Raw genomic sequence first — 8,911 nt, forward strand, 5'->3', positions numbered from 1 at the left:
TATTGTTTGACGACCCTTTTAATGTTTTTTTCTTTTCTGTTCCAGCTGTTCCTCACCTGCCACCTTAGAAAACGAGCACTCTTTGTATTCCGCTTCTTACTTGACTCGTGCCTCAACTGGCAAACAGGATCGGACTAGCAGATAAGAAAAGGTAAGGTAATTGGCCCAACAAACACAAAAATATATTTATTTTTTCACGTCATCTCCTTTTAGCTCCAATAAAGTTCGATACTCTTTTTATAATAAGAATGGTTGAGCTCCTCAAAATAGCCATTAACTTCAGACATCACCTCTTAATTGTCGTCTGAAGGCTACCGTCCCAAGTCTAGGAACGTAAAATAACTCGAGGGGACTAAATCTGGTAAATATATACCGATTTTCCTCAGTTTTTTCAGAGATTTTTCTACAAAACTTCTTGCGCTATTACATCGCTTTCATTTGAGGTTTAAATCCCACGTTACAAAAGTTTTCGCGCTCGCATTTTAATATCCTAATTGTGCTGACCTTAAGAAGTGACGTTTGGTGATGTACTAAGTTGGGGCCGCCAGTTTACAAGGTGAAATAACGCGCACCTTATCGATCCTGTTTTTTGTAGGCAGCTCCAAGTCTATTAGTTCTTATTATCCTTTTCATTAAATTAATGCTCGAATTAACATGAAAATGTTATACTTGTCATTTAAAACTAATCAGATGCATCAAATTTGACGGGTTTCCACTACAGATTCTTATCTAATTGAGTATTTTCTTTCTTCAAAAAATACCAAAAATTTGTTGATTTTGATTTCCCGTACGGTATTGTACGTTATGTACCTCAACTTTAATTTTTTCCAAACTATCTCTTCGGACAAATGAAATTTTAAGAAGCTTTCAAAACGTTTCATTATTTTTATTCAAATAAGACGAAATCGAATCCTTTTGTGGTAAAATCGAGTCAACACGATGGACATTTTACACTAGGGAATCGGTTCTTTCGCGACTGATTTGTTTCATGGATCGAGGGGACTTAACCTATACCTATACCATAAAAACCATATATTTTCCGTATGTCTTCGTTTCTTCATATTTCAAATTCAATTTCTTTATTTTTTCTTTATGGCGGAAAACATCATAATTGAGAAAACATGAAGATATCTTATGATGTCTGAACTAAATACGAATACAGCAACAGTATAGAATCCTACAGCTTTTTTATTGATTTATAATGTCCGCGTTTTTGTTATAGATTGGATAAAAATGATTGTTCTGTAAATAAATTTTAGATTACGAGGTCTGGCTATTAAATAACGAGCCTAGAGGGCGCCCTAGACGGGTGGGGTATCTAAATATCTTGTCTATGCACGTCCCAATCTCAAATTTCTCGTTAAATTAAAAAAAAAATCCGGCTGAGTGCTATAAATTGTTGCAAGAGGCCTATGGGGACAATTATCTATCTAGTGCGCGTGTTTTTGAGTGGTGTAAACGCTTTAGTGATGGCCGAGAGTGCACTGAAGATCATCACTGTTTTAACTCCGGAAACATTGACCAAAATCAACCAAATTAGATCGTGTAGATCGTCGAAGTTGGTGCCTAAAATCTGACTCCTGACCAAAAGCTCTTGCTTCAACGGGAATGCTCAGATTTCCTTAAAAGGTTGGAAAAAAATCTGCTTTGAAAAGGGACGCGATTTGAGTCGATGGAAGCGGTAAAGCAAAAAACGGCAGAACTCCTGAAGGTCCTCACCAAAGAAGACTTCCAGCACTGCTTCGATCAATGGAAAAAACGTTTGGAAAGGTGTGTGTGGCGAGGGGATGGGAGTTTATTGAAGGGGGGCATTAGAATGTAGAATTATTTTTATAATAAAACCCTTTTTCGTTACGAGTCTAGTTATTTAATAGCCAGTCTTCGTAAATCCATTTTCGTAATTTATTATAAAAACTTTTACATTTCAATTCAACTGGGAAAAGTACAATTTTTGAACATTCAAGAACAAATTAATTAAATCAATTGTGGAAATACCCAAACTCAATTTTCCCAACCTCAGAAAAGTGCTCGAATATTTAATTTTATTCACTTTTATCAAAAAATCAATCGAAATTTGTATCAAAACGTTATCGAGAAAGATGTAAGTATTGACTTTACGAAACACCGCGCGTATTTATCACGTTTTCGTAGTTTCCCGAGCGGAAAAGCTGAGAAATCGATGAAAAGTCTCTTAGACGAAGCTTTTAACGAACAACTGTGCGGTTTGTGATAATCGGAGCTTGATAAAAAGTTAAATTTCTAGATGTAATGAGCGTACGCCACTGTATGAATAAGTTAGTGACATTTAAAGAGAGTTATTGCGATAAGAAAATGAAGAATCACGCATTCAACGTAAATATTATCTAATATGATAACAACAAAAAAGTGATAATTCTATATAGCGGAAGTTGCGGCGCCAACAACACGGGTCATAATTACATAACTGAAAAAAAAAAAAATGTTTATTCGCGTTATTCCTGCATTTCATAATCATCCGTTTTGATACAACGAATTCGTTTTTAATGGTGTTATATTTGTTGTACGCAGAAAATCATTTCTTAACGACATCAGCTAAAGATAGGTCTGGGCTACGGGAAGGCCATGGAATATCTCCTCAATTGGGGAGAGTACGATTTCCGATTTCCGATTCAACAGTTTAATTAGACCAAAATAAATCGAAAATGAAGAATGAAATTTTTTGATATCTCGCTTCGTTTTCGAGATATCGATACTTAAAGTTTGATAATCAAACGTTAGTTCAAAATTGGTTTTATTTGAACAGATGGCGTTCAATACTTCGTTTCAAATGAATATTTTAACACTACAAATTCAATATGAATCTTTTTATAGCAAAACGAGCCATTTTTGATATAACTCAACATACGATAAATACATGAATAGTTCGATGGTTTTCATGAAGAATTTTTGGTTGTTTTTCATTATTTATAAAATAAAATAAAAAAAAATTTTTTTGAACGTCTCACTCATCTAACTTTGTGGCTTGTTGTTGTATTTATTTTCATCGTCTCTTTTTTCTTTTGATTTTTCCCCACTGCCCTAAAGTCTGTTTTTGAATATTTTAACCGCTTTTTCATAAGTTTCAATCACCATAAACACAATTTGTAGTGGTAGTAGTAAATAATTTGAATATCAAGAACGGTGTTACAAATTCCAATTTTGATAATAAAAAAGTTTGGTAAGGTCTAGCTGATAACTAAGCCACACTTGAACTTGGTAATATACCCGAAAAAGATGTTGATGAGCAGCCAATAGAACTTGTTTTTTACTTTTAGTAATTTTAACGAAACAAAACTATTTGAATCTTTATATCTCAGAAACGGTGGCTCGTAGGAGAAAAAGTATCGATACGTTTTTTGTAGAGAATTTTATGATCTACAATTTTTCTCTAAGGTATTTTTATGGTAAAACTAACCGTTTTGCCGATAATCGCGAAAAACTCGTTTTTTTAACCTTTGACCTTGAATAAAATTTGTTCAAATTGTATTTTACTAACTTTTTGAGTCATTATATCTCAGAAATAGTGGCTCGTAGGAAAAAAAGTATCAATACGTTTTTTGTAGATAATTTTATGCTCTACAATTTTTGTCTGAGGTATTTTTATGATAAAACTCACCGTTTTGCTAAAAATTGCGAAAAACTTTTGACCTTGAATAAAATTTGTTCAAATTGTATTTTACTAACTTTTTGAGTCATTATATCTCAGAAATAGTGGCTCGTAGGAAAAAAAGTATCGATACGTTTTTTGTAGAGAATTTCATGCTCTACAATTTTTGTCTGAGGTATTTTTATGATAAAACTCACCGTTTTGCTAAAAATTGCGAAAAACTTTTGACCTTGAATAAAATTTGTTCAAATTGTATTTTACTAACTTTTTGAGTCATTATATCTCAGAAATAGTGGCTCGTAGGAAAAAAAGTATCGATACGTTTTTTGTAGAGAATTTTATGCTCTACAATTTTTGTCTGAGGTATTTTTATGATAAAACTCACCGTTTTGCTAAAAATTGCGAAAAACTCATTTTTTTAACCTTTGACCTTGAATAAAATTTGTTCAAATTGTATTTTACTAACTTTTTGAGTAATTATATCTCAGAAATAGTGGCTCGTAGGAAAAAAAGTATCGATACGTTTTTTTTAGAGAATTTTATGCTCTACAATTTTTGTCTGAGGTATTTTTATGATAAAACTCACCGTTTTGCTAAAAATTGCGAAAAACTCATTTTTTTAACCTTTGACCTTGAATAAAATTTGTTCAAATTGTATTTTACTAACTTTTTGAGTAATTATATCTCAGAAATAGTGGCTCGTAGAAAAAAAGTATTAATACGTTTTTTGTAGAGAATTTTATGATCTACAATTTTTGTCTGAGGTATTTTTTTGGTAAAACTGGAAATCGCGATAAACCCATTTTTTTAACCTTTGACCTTGAATAAAATTTTTTCAAATTGTATTTTATTAAATTTTTGAGTAATTATATCTCAGAAATAGTGGCTCGTAGGAAAAAAAGTATCGATACGTTTTTTGTAGAGAATTTTATGATTTACAAGTTTTGTCTGAGGTATTTATATGATAAAACTCACCGTTTTGCTAAAAATTTTTACTAACTTTTTGAGTCATTATATCTCAGAAATAGTGGCTCGTAGGAAAAAAAGTATCGATACGTTTTTTCTAGATAATTTTATGATCTACAATTTTTGTCTGAGGTATTTTTATGATAAAACTCACCGTTTTGCTAAAAATTGCGAAAAACTCATTTTTTTAACCTTTGACCTTGAATAAAATTTGTTCAAATTGTATTTTACTAACTTTTTGAGTAATTATATCTCAGAAATAGTGGCTCGTAGAAAAAAAGTATTAATACGTTTTTTGTAGAGAATTTTATGATCTACAATTTTTGTCTGAGGTATTTTTTTGGTAAAACTGGAAATCGCGATAAACCCATTTTTTTAACCTTTGACCTTGAATAAAATTTTTTCAAATTGTATTTTATTAAATTTTTGAGTAATTATATCTCAGAAATAGTGGCTCGTAGGAAAAAAAGTATCGATACGTTTTTTGTAGAGAATTTTATGATTTACAAGTTTTGTCTGAGGTATTTATATGATAAAACTCACCGTTTTGCTAAAAATTTTTACTAACTTTTTGAGTCATTATATCTCAGAAATAGTGGCTCGTAGGAAAAAAAGTATCGATACGTTTTTTCTAGATAATTTTATGATCTACAATTTTTGTCTGAGGTGTTTTTATGACAAAACTCACCGTTTTGCTAAAAATTGCGAAAAACTTTTGACCTTGAATAAAATTTGTTCAAATTGTATTTTACTAACTTTTTGAGTCATTATATCTCAGAAATAGTGGCTCGTAGGAAAAAAAGTATCGATACGTTTTTTCTAGATAATTTTATGATCTACAATTTTTGTCTGAGGTATTTTTATGATAAAACTCACCGTTTTGCTAAAAATCGAGAAACAACCCCTTTTTTTAACCTTTGACCTTGAATAAAATTTGTTCAAATTGTATTTTACTAACTTTTTGAGTAATTATATCTCAGAAATAGTGGCTCGTAGAAAAAAAGTATTAACACGTTTTTTGTAGAGAATTTTATGATCTACAATTTTTGTCCGAGGTATTTTTTTGGTAAAACTGGAAATCGCGATAAACCCATTTTTTTAACCTTTGACCTTGAATAAAATTTTTTCAAATTGTATTTTACTAACTTTTTGAGTCATTATATCTCAGAAATAGTGGCTCGTAGGAAAAAAAGTATCGATACGTTTTTTGTAGAGAATTTTATGATTTACAAGTTTTGTCTGAGGTATTTATATGATAAAACTCACCGTTTTGCTAAAAATTTTTACTAACTTTTTGAGTCATTATATCTCAGAAATAGTGGCTCGTAGGAAAAAAAGTATCGATACGTTTTTTGTAGAGAATTTTATGATCTACAATTTTTGTCTGAAGTATTTTTATGATAAAACTCACCGTTTTGCTAAAAATCGAGAAACAACCCCTTTTTTTAACCTTTGACCTTGAATAAAATTTTTCCATACACGTGAATGATGGGGAACTTTCGAATTTTTTTTTAATTATATTTTAAACAAATCTTTACTCTTATTTTTCGGTTTAATTTGACCGGACTAAAGGATAATTAACGTTGAGGGATAATATTGAAAATTAGCGATCAATTAAAACTTTTCCCAGTCGTTCAAAATAAGGTATTTCCATTTTGATAATCCCGTTATTAAGTCGTCGGCGATAATAGAATATTTGTAATAGTTGCGAAATAAACGGAAAATCTCGTAATCCCCTCACGTATTGTTCACTTGAATATTTGACAATAATCTCATTAAAATGCGCAACAGGATATTTGATCATAAACCTAAATGCCGGAGCTATTAAATCATTAAAATAGTTTGTCGTACATTTCACCAGAATCACCATAATCGTTAAATAATAACATTCCTTTGACTGCATTCATACAATATTCATTTAAATTCAAACACAGATAACGGCGCTACGAGAATGTACATAGTTTTATTAACGGTTGGGGAAATCCGGAAAAATTAAAAAAATATTTAAAATATCATCATTATTATTATTATTATTGCACTGTACTTCACACAGATGATTCAGTTGAAATTGGTGGCTTTCTCGACAAATATCAGACACGTTTTTAGTGTTAAATCACAAGGTTTTATTTCAATTAATAAACTTCAAACATTTATCTGCAGCAAATATTGTATAACACACAAGAAACAATACAATTAGTTACTTCCATTATTATAAATGTTTTAGAAAACATTGAAAAACAACATCTAATATCAATGTATCAATTTCTAGAACGAGAACTAATTAGAAATTATGATACTTACTAACTCAAAGTATCTATTTGTCATATTTCACTTCATTAATTTATTTAAACACTTCACTAACTTATAAAATAATTAACTTAATCACTAATACTCTTACTAACTCATATAATTTATTCAAATTCTTCGTTTACTTTTCTATTTTGTTCCATTCACTATGACTATTTATTATAAACTAACTTACTCTGATAAACGTGCTCGATTTTATATCAGAAACGGAATAGAAAGTAGAGAAACGAAAAGAAATAAATAAAAAGATCATCATAGAAATTGGTTCTGAAACAAACAACAAACAAGTCAAAATTTGTGGCTTTCTTGACTAGTATCTGACACGTTCTACTGTTAGTTCACAAGTTTTGTACAGAAATGTTTGTAAGTTCCATTTTGTTTTCAATTAATAACCTCCAAACATTTATCTGCAGCAAATATTGGATATCGCACAAGAAACAATACAATTAGTTACTTCCATTATTATAAATGTTTTAAAAAACATTGAAAAAACAACATCTAATATCAGTGTATCAATTTCTAGAACGAGAACTAATTAAAAATGATTAGGTTCGTATGAATTACTCGATTAAATTGATCACATGATTTACTTACTAACTCAAAGTATCTATTTTTCATATTTCACTTCATTAATTTATTTAAACACTTCACTAACTTATAAAATAATTAACTTAATCAGTAATACTTAATCATACTAATAATTAATCACAAATTCTTCGGTTACTTTTCTATTTTGTTCCATTCACTATGACTACTTATTATAAACTAACTTACTCTGATAAACGTTCTCGATTTTATATCAGAAACTGCATAGAAAGTAGAGAAACGAAAAGAAATAAATAAAAAGATCATCATAGAAATTGGTTCTGAAACAAATAACAACCAACACGCCGCTATTTATAAAAAATATACGTCAAAATCGCCGACAAACATCAAACGATTCGGCGTAATCGCCAAATTTTAGAGCTCCAGTATAACCGGAGAGTACCGGTTAGTATTCGGCATAATCACCGAAGAAATTGAGACATTTGTCACATCTGTGGACAATGTCCTCTTCAAAGAAAGTTTCCGCCAATGAACAGATCTTGAAACATCTGGAAATTCCGTAGACAAAGCAGTAATGGTGAATCTGCGGTTTTCTTTAACCTCTCTGTCAACTCGTTGACGTTAAGTCATCTGAAAGAACAGATTTGCATCCTTGGTCCGCACTTGGCCGAAGCATCAGTAATGGCGGACATGTTTACGTGGCTGTAACACAACGCCGACTGACGCCTGAATGTTAATAATGTCGAAGTGCTTATAAATTTCAAATTTATTAATGACATTGAGTTTCTGTTCGCTTTTTATTAATTTTCTCGTGACCTCAACGCAAATTTATTTTTATAACGCATAGAAAATAAGTTTTTGCAGATCGTCCTCTTTGACTAATCAGCTCATTAAATGCCTTATAACTTACCAGAATCGTGGAAATAATGATTTTATTCAGTTTTTTTTCGTGTTTTATTAAAAAAAAATTGAATGTAATGAATTAGGCTATTGAAATTTTGAACATAAATATTCTACAAACAAGGAATTTTCAGAAATTGATTTACTAGAAAAATGTTCAAACTAAAATTGATTTGAGAAATACTTAGGACATTCCGTATACTCTAGGAAGCGGCATCGTACACCAAATTTGCAAACTTAATAATTACGAAGAAATTACAAGCAAGCTATAAGCAGTGACTTACCATCAGAATTTATCTTGAGCGGTGTTGCCAGCTCGTTAACATTCTTTCGCCGGAATAAGAAATAAAAGTGGGAAGGTGGGGTATGGATTTCGAATATATCATATTTGATGTGATATTAAAAACTTGGAAATTTTCAATTCATTAGCCAAAATTTTTATTTAGATCCATATCGATCGAACACATTCCAAATATTTTGCCACAATCTTATATATAAGAACAAGAAATTCTAATACATACTGGACGTGATTATAAAAAATATGTTTCACATTGCAGGTAATTCAAA

General features: G+C 30.5%; 1 long non-coding RNA gene across 1 annotated transcript in view; it reads left to right on the forward strand.

Moving 5' to 3' along the window:
* LOC130898846 (uncharacterized) overlaps positions 1-1,970 on the forward strand; it is a 74,831-nt gene extending 72,861 nt beyond the window's left edge. Inside the window, exon 4 of the long non-coding RNA XR_009059943.1 lies at positions 46-1,970. This is a non-coding gene — a long non-coding RNA (uncharacterized LOC130898846). The remainder of the gene's footprint in view (positions 1-45) is intronic.
* Positions 1,971-8,911: the final 6,941 nt, after the last annotated feature.

The sequence above is a fragment of the Diorhabda carinulata genome, chromosome 10 (genome assembly GCF_026250575.1).
Source record: "Diorhabda carinulata isolate Delta chromosome 10, icDioCari1.1, whole genome shotgun sequence".
Lineage (NCBI taxonomy): Eukaryota > Metazoa > Arthropoda > Insecta > Coleoptera > Chrysomelidae > Diorhabda > Diorhabda carinulata.